Source organism: Rhipicephalus microplus, chromosome X (assembly GCF_043290135.1).
Source record: "Rhipicephalus microplus isolate Deutch F79 chromosome X, USDA_Rmic, whole genome shotgun sequence".
Lineage (NCBI taxonomy): Eukaryota > Metazoa > Arthropoda > Arachnida > Ixodida > Ixodidae > Rhipicephalus > Rhipicephalus microplus.
The window spans coordinates 297,787,411-297,801,523 of NC_134710.1; the positions used below are offsets into that span (position 1 = coordinate 297,787,411).

The 14,113-nt window shown below is 48.1% G+C and overlaps 1 long non-coding RNA gene across 1 annotated transcript in view; it reads right to left on the minus strand.

The window, feature by feature from the left end:
- The window catches only part of LOC119161386 (uncharacterized), a 102,521-nt gene extending 91,098 nt beyond the window's left edge, over nucleotides 1-11,423 (minus strand). Inside the window, exon 1 of the long non-coding RNA XR_005108456.2 lies at nucleotides 11,104-11,423. This is a non-coding gene — a long non-coding RNA (uncharacterized LOC119161386). The remainder of the gene's footprint in view (nucleotides 1-11,103) is intronic.
- Nucleotides 11,424-14,113: the final 2,690 nt, after the last annotated feature.

Here is a 14,113-nt window from a genome sequence, read left to right on the forward strand (position 1 = left end):
TGCCGGAACTAATCGAAGAGGCCACACTTCAGCAGTTCTGCTGTTGCAGATGACGCGGCATACTAAGAATGACGTCACCATGTTCGGTCGGCTTCTTAAGAAGCCTGCCTGGCAGCCACAAACGCTGTTTTTTTTTTTTCACCAGAAAGTGCTATTGGTGGTCACTTTTGAGAACTCTCCCGTCGCTTTTCTAATTCAGCGGGGACCAAACTGCCCTAACACGCTCCTAAGTCATTTTTTTTTTAGAAAAGTGCTTCAGCTTCCCTTTAACAAACTATCAGTCAATCACAATGTTGACTACATTGTTGAAAGCAGCCAGCCGAAGGTGAACAGTACTTATTAATGAAAACCTTTGAGAAGTACCGGTCTCTAAAGTCGGGAATTGATAATATACTTACTGCGCATGCGCAAACAACGACCTACCTCGACCGCAAACTAGCAGAGCAAACTATTTCTATCCATCACTCATCCCGGCCTCTCGTTTCTTTCGCTCCTCCCCCTGTCTTTCTGTACACCACAGTGGAGCTTACTGAAATGAGGAGTAGCATTCCCGCAGTAACCTTGTAAAGGGACACTAAAAAGCGAAACGATTTCTTGCTTATTCGTAAAGTAGAATGCCGCAATCCCGAAAACACCGCCCTTACCGCGACACGACGATTGGTCAGCGAGAAAAAGCGTGAAAACAAAATGCGAATGGAGACGTCAGGGCCCTGCAACAGTTTTTAAGCATGGTCGGAAAACGCTGCCGCTTGACAGTAGAGCCTCCCGACAACACGTGAGGCAAATATTATAGCGCAGCACGCGGCCTGGAATTCACAATAAATTATCAAAGTCAGCTAAAAATAGCTTTCTCTTCTCTCAACAAATCACGGAAAATAAGCCCAGTAAGCCCATCTATCACCCATTGGCTGATTTGAACATGGCGCACTCGGTTGTTAGAGAGGTCGCCGCGAGAGGCCGTCACTTGTCCACACGTGCGCGCGCGATCGCACTAAAAAAATCCGCGTATTCGAAGAAAAAGGAAAAAGAAAAAAGTGCTCAAGGTCACGAGGCGCGAGTGACTGTTTTTTTTTTTTTGTTTGTTTCTTTGCCCCTCCCCTCCCTCCCTGCTCAGCGTCCAGCGTTTTCCTCGGGACGAGAGAATGTGATTGCAGCGTGTGACAAATCTTTGGAACTCTGCTCCTACTGGACGAATTCTTAACATTTTTGCGGCGTTCAAGTTGTGAGGTAATGCGCTTTTCCGTTGAAGTAATTCCATGGTTACTCAAAAAAGTGTTTCGGGTCCCAGCACCAAACACAGTGACGTAGTAAATTTTGAAGGCGTCTACTGGGCTCTGCATAGCTTTACTAGATAAAAATGAAGTGCATTGTAATCTGTGGGCGCCATAGACCTAGCATATAGTAAACTTCCAGAAAATTTCATCCAGCCAATGTCGCAAAACATACGAAAGATACATTTCGCAATGTGTTGCGCCATGCCCGGAGATAAGGGCGCGAAATTTAAAAATAAAACTTCAAACCTTGATTTTCTCCGCTAATAACGAACATATGAAAGTCAAACCTATGGCATTAGCTTTCACATATTGCAGTTTATCAATGTAAACGAAGTCCATGTTTCTAATTAGTGGCCCTTAAAAGTCGTTGTGCTGCGCGCGCACCTTCGCTGGAATATGGAGGGAGTGAACGCGCTCAGAATTAGAAAAGCAGTCCGTGGACGAGAGTATTCTTGCTGGAAAATCTGCTCGCAGATTTTTGCCAAGTGTCGATTTCTAGAGCACACGGGCCTGTAACGCGGCGAAAAAAATAGTTCCGAGTCTTCACTATCAATAAAGAGAGCAGACATAGTCCAGCCACAGTGATCCTATTATCGACCGATACCCGAGTGCAGAACAGACAAAACAGTGGCTCGTATTCGCAAAATGCTCTTGCACTATAGCTGTTCGTAAGAGAAAGCCTATGCATGGCATACCGTTAGCGATAGCAACCGGACAGCATTTTCAGGACGACACGCTTTGTGAATGTCACTGTCGAGGAGCCGGAATATATATATATATATATATATATATATATATATATATATATATATATATATATATATATATATATATATATATATATATATATATATATATATATATATATATATATATATATATATAAAGAGTAACAAGATACCCACGCCCTTTCACTGGCTTGCACGACACGGGTCCGGTAAAACGATTCCGGTTGTCCAAACCAATTCCGCCACGAGCAACTCCAGCATTTCGGCTACATGGGTGGCGCATCGCTGTCAAATTGTGGGCTTTTGTACCCCACCAGGATGGAAACGGGCTTCCCAAAGCGAGACCGGGCCCGCACAACACTCGGACCGACCGAGAGGGCCCGGGTATTTCTTTTCCTTCTTCCCGCACCCATTGTCCGCTCCCGCAAAATGCCAGCACAGAGGCATCCCATTTGCCCCCCTCCTTTGTGTACATGTATTTTCCTTCTCGGTGAAGCGGCACTCTCCGAGCGTCCTCGGGGGGCCCAGAATGCCTACACCCACGCTCACCTCTTTCAGAAAATGCGGCTCCAAACTGAATAGCTGGGAGAGGAGACAGCTAAACGTCCCCAAAGCCAAGAATAAGGATTCCCAGAAGAACGAGGGCAAGCGAGTGCCCGCTCCTCTAGCCACGGGAGGGTCGAGGGAGTGCAACGGGAGGAACAGGACGAGGGAGTGAAAGGAGACCGACGCCACTTTCTGAGCCTGCAAGGCAGCAGGATTCTCCTCGTGCAGATAAAGCAACAGCTCTGCTAAACGGGACCACGGGAAGCTTTAATATAAAAAGAAAAAAAAAAGAAGTTACCATCAACTACGAAGCGGATAGAGGTCACCCGAGTATGCGTTCATCGATGACGCGAGTGGACAATTTCGCGGAGCTCGGGCGGTTCAAAATAGGAGTTCTACACTGCTCCCTGTCGTGCGTTACCTTTCACGGAATGCCGAGTCGGCAGAGACGTGGACGGCGGTTAACAGCGGCAGTGAAATCACACAGTACACTATGTTGGTCGAGACGGTGCATCATTATTTGGAAGGCGTGGCGCAAGCTTCAATACTGAGAAGAATGAGAAGAGAGAGAAAGAGCGGCATCTTTCTAGTGCTGTTTCTGTCTCTTCTTTGTTCTTGGTTTTTAAGCTTGTGCCACGCCTTTCATTAGTGAAATCTTGCGGCGCCGCAATGTGTCAGTGTGTCTCGTCTAAATAGTGGAAGTGCTAATCAGGGACGTTAAAATTGCGTTAATAATATGCGGTGTTTCACGTCCCAAAACCACGGTATGATTACGAGGGACGCCACAGCGGAGGGCTCAGGAAAATTTCGACCATCTGGTGTTTTTCAACGTGCACTGACACCGCAGAGTACACGGACCTCTAGCATTACCCTCCACAAAAATGCGACTGCCACTGCTGGGATCGACCCCGCGACTTATGGGGCAGCAGCCGAGCACCCTAACCATTACCCCAACGAGACGGACCGTTGAAACTGCGTAAGTCACGCAGTACTTATGCGGCTGTTTTCACGGAAGGAAAGTAACTAACTCGATACCATTGATAACGTCGCTGTTGGCTACATTGCACAACTTGGCGTGAATTTGATGACTGGTTACTGCAGTTAGTTCTTCGTCCTCTATCGCTGCCATACGTCTCGGCCGCAAGATGGCGCCGACACCAACGCATCTGCCCACGCGTCCGTCTCGCACAAGCCGGTAATGAGGAAACCGTGCTCTGCTCGCTCCACGGTTAAAACTTTGTTGTGTTTCATCGACGCTTCTGGCGGCGCGCACTGCCTGAAAAGGCGCTAGATAGTCTGATTCTCGCTAGTATGAGGAAATTTGATAGGTGTGATTCGTAACTGTCTCTTGGGAGGGGAAGAAGGTGCTACTGCAAGCAGGAAAGAAAGAAACGAACACTCAACAACGCGGAGGGAGTACTGACGGACCGACCAGCCATAGCGTTTCCGTAAATCCGACAACCTAATTTCGATCTCACAAACCGACTTTGTCCTGTTCAGAAGCGTAACCGCAATCTCTGCCAGTGTCATAACCAACAAAGCCCGCCGGTAGAACACCGATGAAATGGGCGCGCTTCAGAAATGATAGATGGCTTTCAGCTACGGTAGACACCAATTTCGTCTGCCATTAACGAGCGTGGAGCTCTGCAAGTCGAACTGTCAGCCAGGAGGAGTAGAAAGGACGTGGCAAAACAATAACCTACTCCACACCGCCGTGACCACTGGAGCTGAGAGGCCGCGATGAGTAGGGCCGATCAACACGCGGCGGATCGGCTCCGCCGACGGCGCACCTGTTGCGACCACCGCAACGCAGCAGGCGCGCCGGCGACATCGTGGCGCGCGCGGGAAAAAGAAAGAAATTGAAAAAAAAAAAAGAGAGAAAGGGACGCGCAATTTCCGCTGCGCGTTGCTTGCCGCTCGCCTCTCCACAGTCCACACAGGAACATCCAAGCCGCTGCGACCGCGTTTACACGGCCGCCCGATCTGCGCGGAACCCGTTCACATAGAGTGATGGAACGGCGCGGGGCGTGTAATACATATGACGGCAAAAAGAAAAAAAAAAACACGAAACGAGCATACATCGGTTTCTGAGCTTCTGTATCATGGCGCAGCTTAGTTCCCGGCGTTTCCCCAATTGTTTTTGCGTACTCCCTCCGGCCACAGAGGCGAACAGAAAGGAGTACGAAAACCTGGGATTCTGGTACGGCAAAGGACCGCGAATGAGAAGGTGATACAAATATGCCAATTTTCGATCATTATAACGGCGAAGGTATATCACTGGCGACGCGAAGAAGCTGTCACAGATGATGGCACAACATAGAGATGGTTTGGTGAGTCAGAGGCATCGGTAATCTTTTCATGCAATGTGACGTGTCACGTAGATGCGATGGCACATTATCCCAAGTCAGACTTGCAAACGGAAGGTACATATAACTCCTAAACTAGTAAGGTTTACACCGTCAGTTCCACTACCAAACTTTTAAAAAAAGCAGACAATGGTAAACGAATCTCCCAAGGACGACGTGAAACGGGTGGTATTATGAAAAATACTAAAAACGAACAGGCTGTACCAGCGACAGCTTCGAAAGAATACTACTTCATATTAATAATTATGCTTATGCAACGCGGGCTAATGTCATTTCAATTACATTTCAATAACACAATCGAGTATTTTTAATGCAATGGCAGTACCATTGACAAGAGCCGCAATTCATCACGTAAGTGACATAGCAGCATACGATATAAAGTCTTTCGTTGAATTGTCGCAAAGTGTTTCGAGCTTGCAATGATACAACCTACAAAGTCAGAATAAAGTTCACGTTCAGCCAACGACGCAAACTTTTTCCGAGTTAGTTTCAAAGGAAAATCCAACAAAGCAGGCATCCTGTGAATAATCTGTATAACGGCTTTTAACATTAAATACAGTAAGGTGTCAAGAGGGTGGTATAGGGAATGATTTTCACATAAACTCGCAGTGCGCCAATAATGCTATGAAACTTGCTTTTAAGCGCCCAGCTCACGTTGGGAACGTGGCCTTGAGACGCCGCGGCCGCTCAGCGGTCGTGTTCGAAACTTCAACGTTTTCAGTTAAATGCGTATCCAGTCGTAGAAATCAGTAACAAAACGTAAAGACTACGAGGTAGCTAGTGAAAACACTGCAAAGATGACCTTTCGCTAAAAATCGAGATAGAAGTGAACCAAACAGGAGCAGTTACAAAATATTCCGAGATGTTTTGCAAAGCAAACTAGCAGTGAAACAAGTTCTACGGGTTACTTCACATGTGCTGTGAACAGAGAAAGAGAGTTAAAAGGAAACGACAGGGAGGTCAAAGGGCCAGTCAAGAGGCTGCAACATTTTTTGTCACCCGCCAATGAAGCTCGGCGATTCGTAGAATAGAGCCCGGCAATCATGTCTTCCGAATATTACAGGGCTGCGTGCCGCGCAGAGCCACAATTTCTAGAAACAGTTCCCGCGCTCCTTTCCGACGCCTGACTAATTCGCCTTTAAGCAACACCCTCCAGAGGGTGTCGCTTTAACGCGCAGTGACACAAAGTCGCCGATCGACGACTTAGCACGCAGATCGTCCATTGGTCTAAACCATGCAGTCACGACGACGGGCTACGCCTTCCCCTCTCTGTGGGGCAGAAGGGTGGCTAGGCCGCGTGAAAATTTGAAAACAATCTGAAACCGATGTTCGAACCCCTGCAACTTGCTTAATATAGCACGTGTTCGCAAAATTCTTGCGGCAGCATGTTCACAAATCAATTGTGTCTATATTTCTCTTCATAACAATTTTTGGACCTCGGAGTTGTTCACTGGCAGTGACCTCAGTCACCATAAGGCCTTATAGGTGACCAGTCATTCTTGAGCTATCCATGCATTATTATTCATCAGCATTAACAACTTACGTTGCTACATCACGTGAGAGGGTGCTTTGTGATGACGATATTTGGCGCAGTCGTGTTACAGGGCTACAGCTTAGTACTTCACAGTGCGGTATGCACTTCCACGTAATTCCTCCAGTCCACATCCAATTAACAGTAAAGATCGTTTTGTTGAAGCTTAAATAGAAGTTACCTCGATGACAGGCATGACAACATCGCATACGATAACAAACGCCGAAATGTTCATTAAACACATCCAAATCGAAACACGCGCGTGGTGCAGCCCACGGTACAGTCAAAAATTAACGTCACCGGTTTTCAAGACTTGATGACCTAATCGTAGTGCAGCTCCGATTTCGCACCCAAAGTTCCAAGTTCCATGCACCACTACACCTCGGGTATAAACGTAGCCGCGTCGTATAGTTAACGTCTGGCTAGAAGGGGAGAAAATATACAGACAAGAAACACATATTTCACATATCAAAACCCTGCTCTTTCATAAAAATGCTACTGTAAAGGGTTCCGAGGCCTTTGTTACTGTTGTCCTGTGATCTATTCTCCCCCATCCAATACGAGAGGTCGGCCACGATGCGGGTGAATAAAGCGATATACGCTGAAACATTATTTACAAAAAAGCACATCTTAAACTACTACTACTACTACTACTACTACTAATACTACTACTACTACTACACTCCTCCTTAAAAAAACCCCTGGTGGTCAAAATTTACAGAGCCATCCACTACGGCGTCTCTCATAATCAAATGGTAGTTTTGGGACGTTGAACCCCACATATCAATCAATCAATACTACTACACCCCTCTATTTTAGTTAATCTCCATTTTTCTGAATATTGTAAAAGCATGGCGCTCTTAACAGGCGATAAAGCACACTGCAAACAATATCACGGCTTTGATAAAGACAAAAGGCGCCCTAAATATCACAAAAATACTGGATTTCCCCGGCAGTAGTAGCGTAAAACAAACTGTTATGCACTAACCGTTAAGCTTTGGGCAGTGCATGTTCAACCTACGGATAACAGCTTGTGTAATTGCGATGTTGCAATACTACCATACGAGTTAAAAAATTGTTAAGAGTAATACAGAACGAAGGCCCATTTCTAGCGTGGCCAGTGCAAAAACGAGAATACTTATGACGGCCTGCCGCAGCAGAAAGGTTTGCCACTGAGCAAGCGAAAGCAGCCAGGACGACGCTTCTTCTGGCACGAACGTCATCGGAAATGCGCCTGATGCACGACCTTCAAAAGCTCCCCTGTGTAAGCGTGCCAAAACAATAGCGCACGCATCTTGCGTTAATACGTGTTTCCAGGAGCGCTCGAAGGCGGCGCCACAGTCGCATTTCTGTTTCCTGCACCGGGAGACGTTTCTTTGGGCAGACGCTGCTTCTTTTTTTTTTTCTTTTTTATACAGAATGTCGGTTCCTGGCTGCATTCGACCTCAGCAACGAGTGTGCTCAACTGCTTGGGTTGGATGGCGGGTATCGCAATGACACAGCCACGAGGTACGACATTACGCCCTGGGAGGGACCTTTATTTGACTGGGTTGCTTTTCAATTTGTCACCGGTCACGCTTGCAGTGTACACGGACCCTACTTAGCTCGCAGCTGTCCCACGGATGGTAACCAGCAATGTGCGCAGCAGGTTGCCACTAACTTTCGAGAGAAAATCGCCCAACGACGAGCGATAAGTAGCCCAAGGTCGCCATTTGTCTCTAAATTTAGCCAAAAAAGTCGCCACTGTACATACGTGTGGCTAGTGTGGTTATAAAAATTACAGTACCATCCTTAACACTTCAATTATTTCGACATTTTTGAACGCCAGCCGCATCACCACGGGAACACCGAGAAGTGGCGTACGTGCTCCAGCAGCGTTCCTAAATGCTAGCGCCTCATAACAGAAGTTTGTGATGGCTTTAATCGTATGCCCAATAATTTAACAACTTAATTTACAAAACAACGGAAATAAACTTCGAAACACATTAGCCTCAGTGCAGCTCCTGAAGTGTCTGAAAATTGCCTTCTAGACCGGCCCAAAAAGTGCGTTAATAAAAATAATTAAACTCTACATACAAAAATAAGCATACCCAAATTAAGGGTACTGCAGCCCTGAAGAAGTCGACAAGTTATTGAAGGAAGTTTGCGCTGTGGTAGGCAGACGCAACCTGTCATCTAGCCACTTCAGAAGCGAACTTTCAAGAAAGCGTAAAGCATTAAAGCACCTAAAAAACGGCACGCAAAGTATTCCACTGACACGGTGCATGCCGCTGGAGACAACGTTTCGACAAGTGGACTGACACAGACAACTACAATGCTCGAAAGCTTTGTTTCAGGGACTTTCGTTGTTCGGTGATCCCTCAATCCTTCTCCATCTTACCTGGATTTTCAACTCATGCACTCTAAAAGACATTAAACTTGCTCGCATACCTGCGCTTACGTTACTTTCTTTACAAGAGGCGACGGACACATTTCACCAACCTTGTTCTAATCGATCAGCCAAGTTCTAGCCGGAAGTTTCTCCATTGTCCCCGTCGCCGAATAAAAAGCAAGCCTTGTCATTCGTCAGTGTCATTAGCTGCTCTTACTAATGATACGTTTAATCATGTTAGCGAAAATTTCGCCGGCGAAGGCACACGTAATATATAAAGTTTGTTGAGTTCAATACGCTCCTCTACTAGGACAGCTCATTGTCAGCGTGCTATATATATATATCGTACGCCTTCGTAGCGAAAAACAGCGCGCATGGAGGGACAAGGAGGAACTGACAGAACTGGAGCTCGTCTGATGTACATTGCAACTCGCGATGTTTCTTGAAGAGTGGCAGCTTGGGCTAGTTGGTATGGCATGACCATAGTTACAGCGCGAGAACAAAACGACGACACAGAGACAAGAAGGACACGAAAGACACGAGCACTAGTGTCTTTCGTGTCCTTCTTGTGTCAGTGTCGTCGTTTTGTGCTCACGCGATAACTATCGTCGCGATGTTTGCCACGAAAGCTTTGCGAATTTCTGCCCAAGCACATTCACCCAGGAACAAGCGGTTGAACGCAATCTTGCAAGTAGCTACTTGCTTATCATAGTCGTGTTAAGGTCCAAACAAAGCGTGCCGCGATCCCCCAGAAAGAAAATAGGGCCGGCACCAAGGCACAGACCGCGGCGGTAACCACGTCTCCAAGCAGGGCGGGCAGGCAAAGGGAGACGGGGGAGGTAGGCGCGGCTGGGCAAGGCACAGAACGATTAAACCGGAAATGGACGTTAATTATGGGGGGAGGGAGGCCCGCTGGATGCACGGCGCGCTGGCTCGCCGGGTGCGTCCGATTCCAGCGGCGGAGGGGTCGCCTGAGGAGGGCTCCGCTGGCGGCTGGGTCGTTTCTCTTGTGCGGGGCTCAGCGGCTGGCCCCTATTTCGCGGGCCCCCCCCTACTCTTTCTTTTCCATGACCCTTCTTTTGTTTTGCTGCCTCCCTCGCCGTAGCCACTCCCGCCGGCGCGCGCGCGGCCGACTGGGCCGCCCGCCTGCCGCCGAGAGGGTGAGAGAAAGAGACCTCGAATCGACGAAACCAGTTTTTCAAAGAGCAGCACCAACGCAAACAAAACGGCGCACGGACGCGTACAAATTCGAAAAAAAAAAATATAACAGAGAAAAAAAGAAAGCTTGACGCCGACCACGAGCAAAGGAAAGCCGAAGAGAAAAAGAACTTATCGAAACGAGGAAAACGAATGCGTCGAACGACAAGACACAAGAAGTCAAGCACGTAAGGAACGCGCGCAAGTGTACACACAACGCGTGCGCGGCATGCGCGGCGCCTCCCAGATCGTAGCGAAAGCGCGAAATTGGCTCGCGTGGAACAGGATATGCTGCAACAGCTCGACCGGCTATTGGTACTCACATCTATTATTCTTCGTAAGGTGCACAAGCTCACTCAAGGGCCTAATCGGGCCGAATACCGTCGAATTCATAGCAGAGATGTCTCCTTAGTAAAGCAGGACTGCGTGCGCTATCGACGAGACGTCTAACAAAACTCGCGTAGGATAAAAGAAGCAGAAAATCTCAACGCGTCTGCCAGACGACGGACGTCTTTACCTACCCTCAAAAAGAGTCGAAGAGCGTACGACGCTACCCGCGTTCGCGTTGTCCTCGCACATGCTCGGCAGATTTCGAAAGAAAAAAATGCGACTGGCTCGACACCACGCAATACAACAGCGGACGTTCCAAATGGGCTTACGAAATTCGCGGGGGAGCGGCGGCAGCCGATGCAAGCGGGCGCCGGGTTCGGGACACGGCGACCGCGATACCTAAGCGAGCGGCCGTGGCGGCAGCCTACCTGGGGCCGAGCGCCCTTCGCGATCGAGAGAATGCTCCGCCGCGAAAAGTAAAGGCGAGTGGCGGCTACAATCAATAAGCACAACAAACACGCCTCGGCTAACGATCAAGTCAATAGCTGTAGCCGACCGACGCAGACAAGCACAATCAATACGCGAACACGAAAAGAAAGGCGCACAGCCAGCACCGAAGTGCGTTTTCGAGAGCGGCGGCGTCCGTTCGAAGGTGCACGACGCGACGACGGCGTTCGTTGTGCGTCTTCAGACAGGACCCGCAAGGAAGCCGTGCAGGCTTTATCACACACTACGCGCCGAAAGAATGGGTTCTACTCACTGTTGTGGGTTCCGCGTCGGCGTCCAATGATCGTAATCCTAAGCGGCTACCACGGACGACAATGGAATGGGCTCTCGATGCTGGGCGACAACGCCGCGAGCTAGCATGAGCGAAGCGACCACACGCACTGTGCTCCCGGTCGTTGCATCGCGGACCAACGCGTCGCCTCGCGGCCCCGCCGGAAGTTCTTCACCGTGAACGAGAGAGGAGAAAAGGCATGTGACGCCCCGGAAGCGCGTGTGCGACGCTGCGCGGCGTTTGCGAGAAGCTCAAGGATCGCGAAATACCACCTCTCCCACGAGAAGTGGCAGTGAAGCGCGCGCCTTACGAACCTTCCAATCCTGGTTCGACCGGGAATAAAATAGCTGTGGCGCCTTTCTGGCTCTTCCGCGTGCAATATAGAGTTGTGAGTATCCACGATCAGTGAGGAATGTGCAGTGCAAAACTGCCTTCAGGAAATCTGTAACTGAAATTTACGTGTATTACAATGGAACGAAAAACAGCACTCACAGTAATGATTTCTTGTAAAACTGTTTTACCTTAATTATTCCATTTATAAATATACAGCGTAAGCAAAGAAATGTTTCCTCTTCTGAAATGTCCACATAGTGCCTGTACACGCACCAGCGACAGCAGAATCATTGACGAGGCAGTGGCCTATGAGCAGGGCTCCATGTTTTCAGAGATAGTTTTTCTTGAAAGTCGGACGGCGCTTTTCGGAGTTTATTATTTTGGAGGAAAGTCCGCATTTATTGTAGTTTCTTTCTCATAAATTTCCAATTCTGGAAAATTCAGGGTTTAATTTTGCATTATAAGTTGTCACAATGTCTTCTCATTACAAGCTTATTTTCAATGAAAATGCGTAGCATTCTTGTTGAGAATCCAGATTTTTCATCCCCTAATTTTTGTCGCTCGCTATAGATGTGCACTACGGTAAATTGTCCAAAGTGTACTTTTGGGGAGCTCGAGCAGGCCAAGTTAGCTGCTTCTCATCTTTTTCTCCCAGCTTCCAAACCTTCGGAAGGAGTTATTATGATTATTATTATTATTATTTTCAGTACTCCGAAATGTTTGGTGAAATGATATCTGAACACGAAAACATGTGAACACACTAAGTGTATATAGCTGCCTGAAAGGTTTCATCGTGCAAACCCATACACATAAAATCGCAAATACGTGACTACCATTCAAAAAATCAATTTGAGCGCAAACACATGACACATGACGCACACGCACACCCAGGCATAAAACACGCACAGATGCCTGGGTGTGCGTGTGTGTGTGCGTGAATGTGGGGTGTGTTTGCGCTCAAATTAATTTTTTTGAAATCTAACAACTAGCCCAACAACAAGTTCTTTTGCTTGACTACAAGACACTCGTGTTTGTTCCCATTGAAACGTTCAAGCTTGATTGATTTGAGAGGTTTAACTTCCCAAAACCAAACCTTAAATATGTTTTAATAAACGCAAGCACGAAGTTGCTGCCGCTGATAGAAGTCCATTCCTTCTGACTGAGGATTATCAGCTTTGAAAAGGCACTTTGAACCATGAAAATGCCCTATTAAAGTTTATCGGATATATACAAACTGTTAAAATTTTTACCGGCGAGTGTTCGTCCACTTTTTTTCAGGATTCTCCGATAACGCGGAGCCCTACCTATGAGCCAACAAGCTCAATGTTTCGTTCGGGCAAACGCTTTGCCCACCGTAACCAAACATTTTTTTTTCCTCGGGAAAAAATGGCAGACCACAACACTTGCCGTGGTGTGCCAAGTGTCCGCCCATGTTGCTGCTCACCGCCGTTGCGACTCCGGGTCCCGCGGGCCTCAGTTTGGTAGCGGGCCCCCGTCCTAGGACCCATCGTCGAACAAGTCAGATGAGGCGCTCATAAAAACGACAACAATTTATTTGCATGGTTAGGAACTGAGAATTCGAAAGGTGATCAAGTGATCAGAACTGCACAGGGGAAGTGTTGAACTGTAGAACTTAAAATATGCAAAAGTCTTCCACTTATATAGCGCCACGTTGCCAACCCTGGGCGCATTGTCCGCGGCTTCCGCCAATAGGGTGCTCCATGGTCTAGGTGCTCCACCCACGAAGGAGGGGAAAGACACCACACAATGCATGTGGAGAGGGCACAGTCTACAAGATGCCCAAACAAGGTCAAAAACGCCCTGCACCGAGGTTTCGCACACGTCACCAAGATTTCGCGCACGTCGGATGATCTTAGATGACCTTGGTTTCCAAGACCCTTCTGGCAGTGTGGTGAAGTTCGAAAAAACCGGTTGCCAGTACACGTGTCAAACTTGCCTGACTGTGTTTGGGTAGGACAATGTAGTGGTGTGCCAGCATATCGTCAAAATATGCCACTCCATTCAGCCGATCCCATAGAGAAAAGAGGAAGGAGGAGTAGTCAACTAATCCCTCGTCGTCGAGGCGGGCTCCCGCAAGGGCTGCAGCAGATAGTGCATTATCCTTTCCTTCAACCCCACATTCCATTCCTCCTTGTTTGCTAGAAGCTGGGGCTTAGCTGCGAATATCCGGGGCTCTGCTTCTCCTCGCAAGGTGCAGCCACAGCCAGTTTGGTTTTAGCTTTCAGCCCAAACTGCAAATACCATGCTGGTTCCGATATCTCCAGGATGCTCGGTGACCACGAAAATGGCCCAGCTGCTTCCTTGTTTACCTGGAAAGCCTCGCATAGAGTCGAGCTCACAATGGCCTTTCTTGGCTCGTGCGCTTTCCTTGGGCAGACCGGTCCTGGACCCTTTTTTTCACGTTTAGCTGACAGGAAACCAATCCGCCTTGATGGCACACTCTCCATTGGAATGCATCAAAATATTTTCGTTCAGTCCACAAAGGCCGAAAGACTTCAATAGGGATTGCGGTCGTAACATTGCCAAGCAGTGCTCTCATGCCCCGTCCTTGAAACACCAGCCAGATAGCTGACACACTCGGTGTGTCGCGTAGCTTGCTTCTCGGAACATGCAGCCGGCTGGCTACTTATTCGCCCTC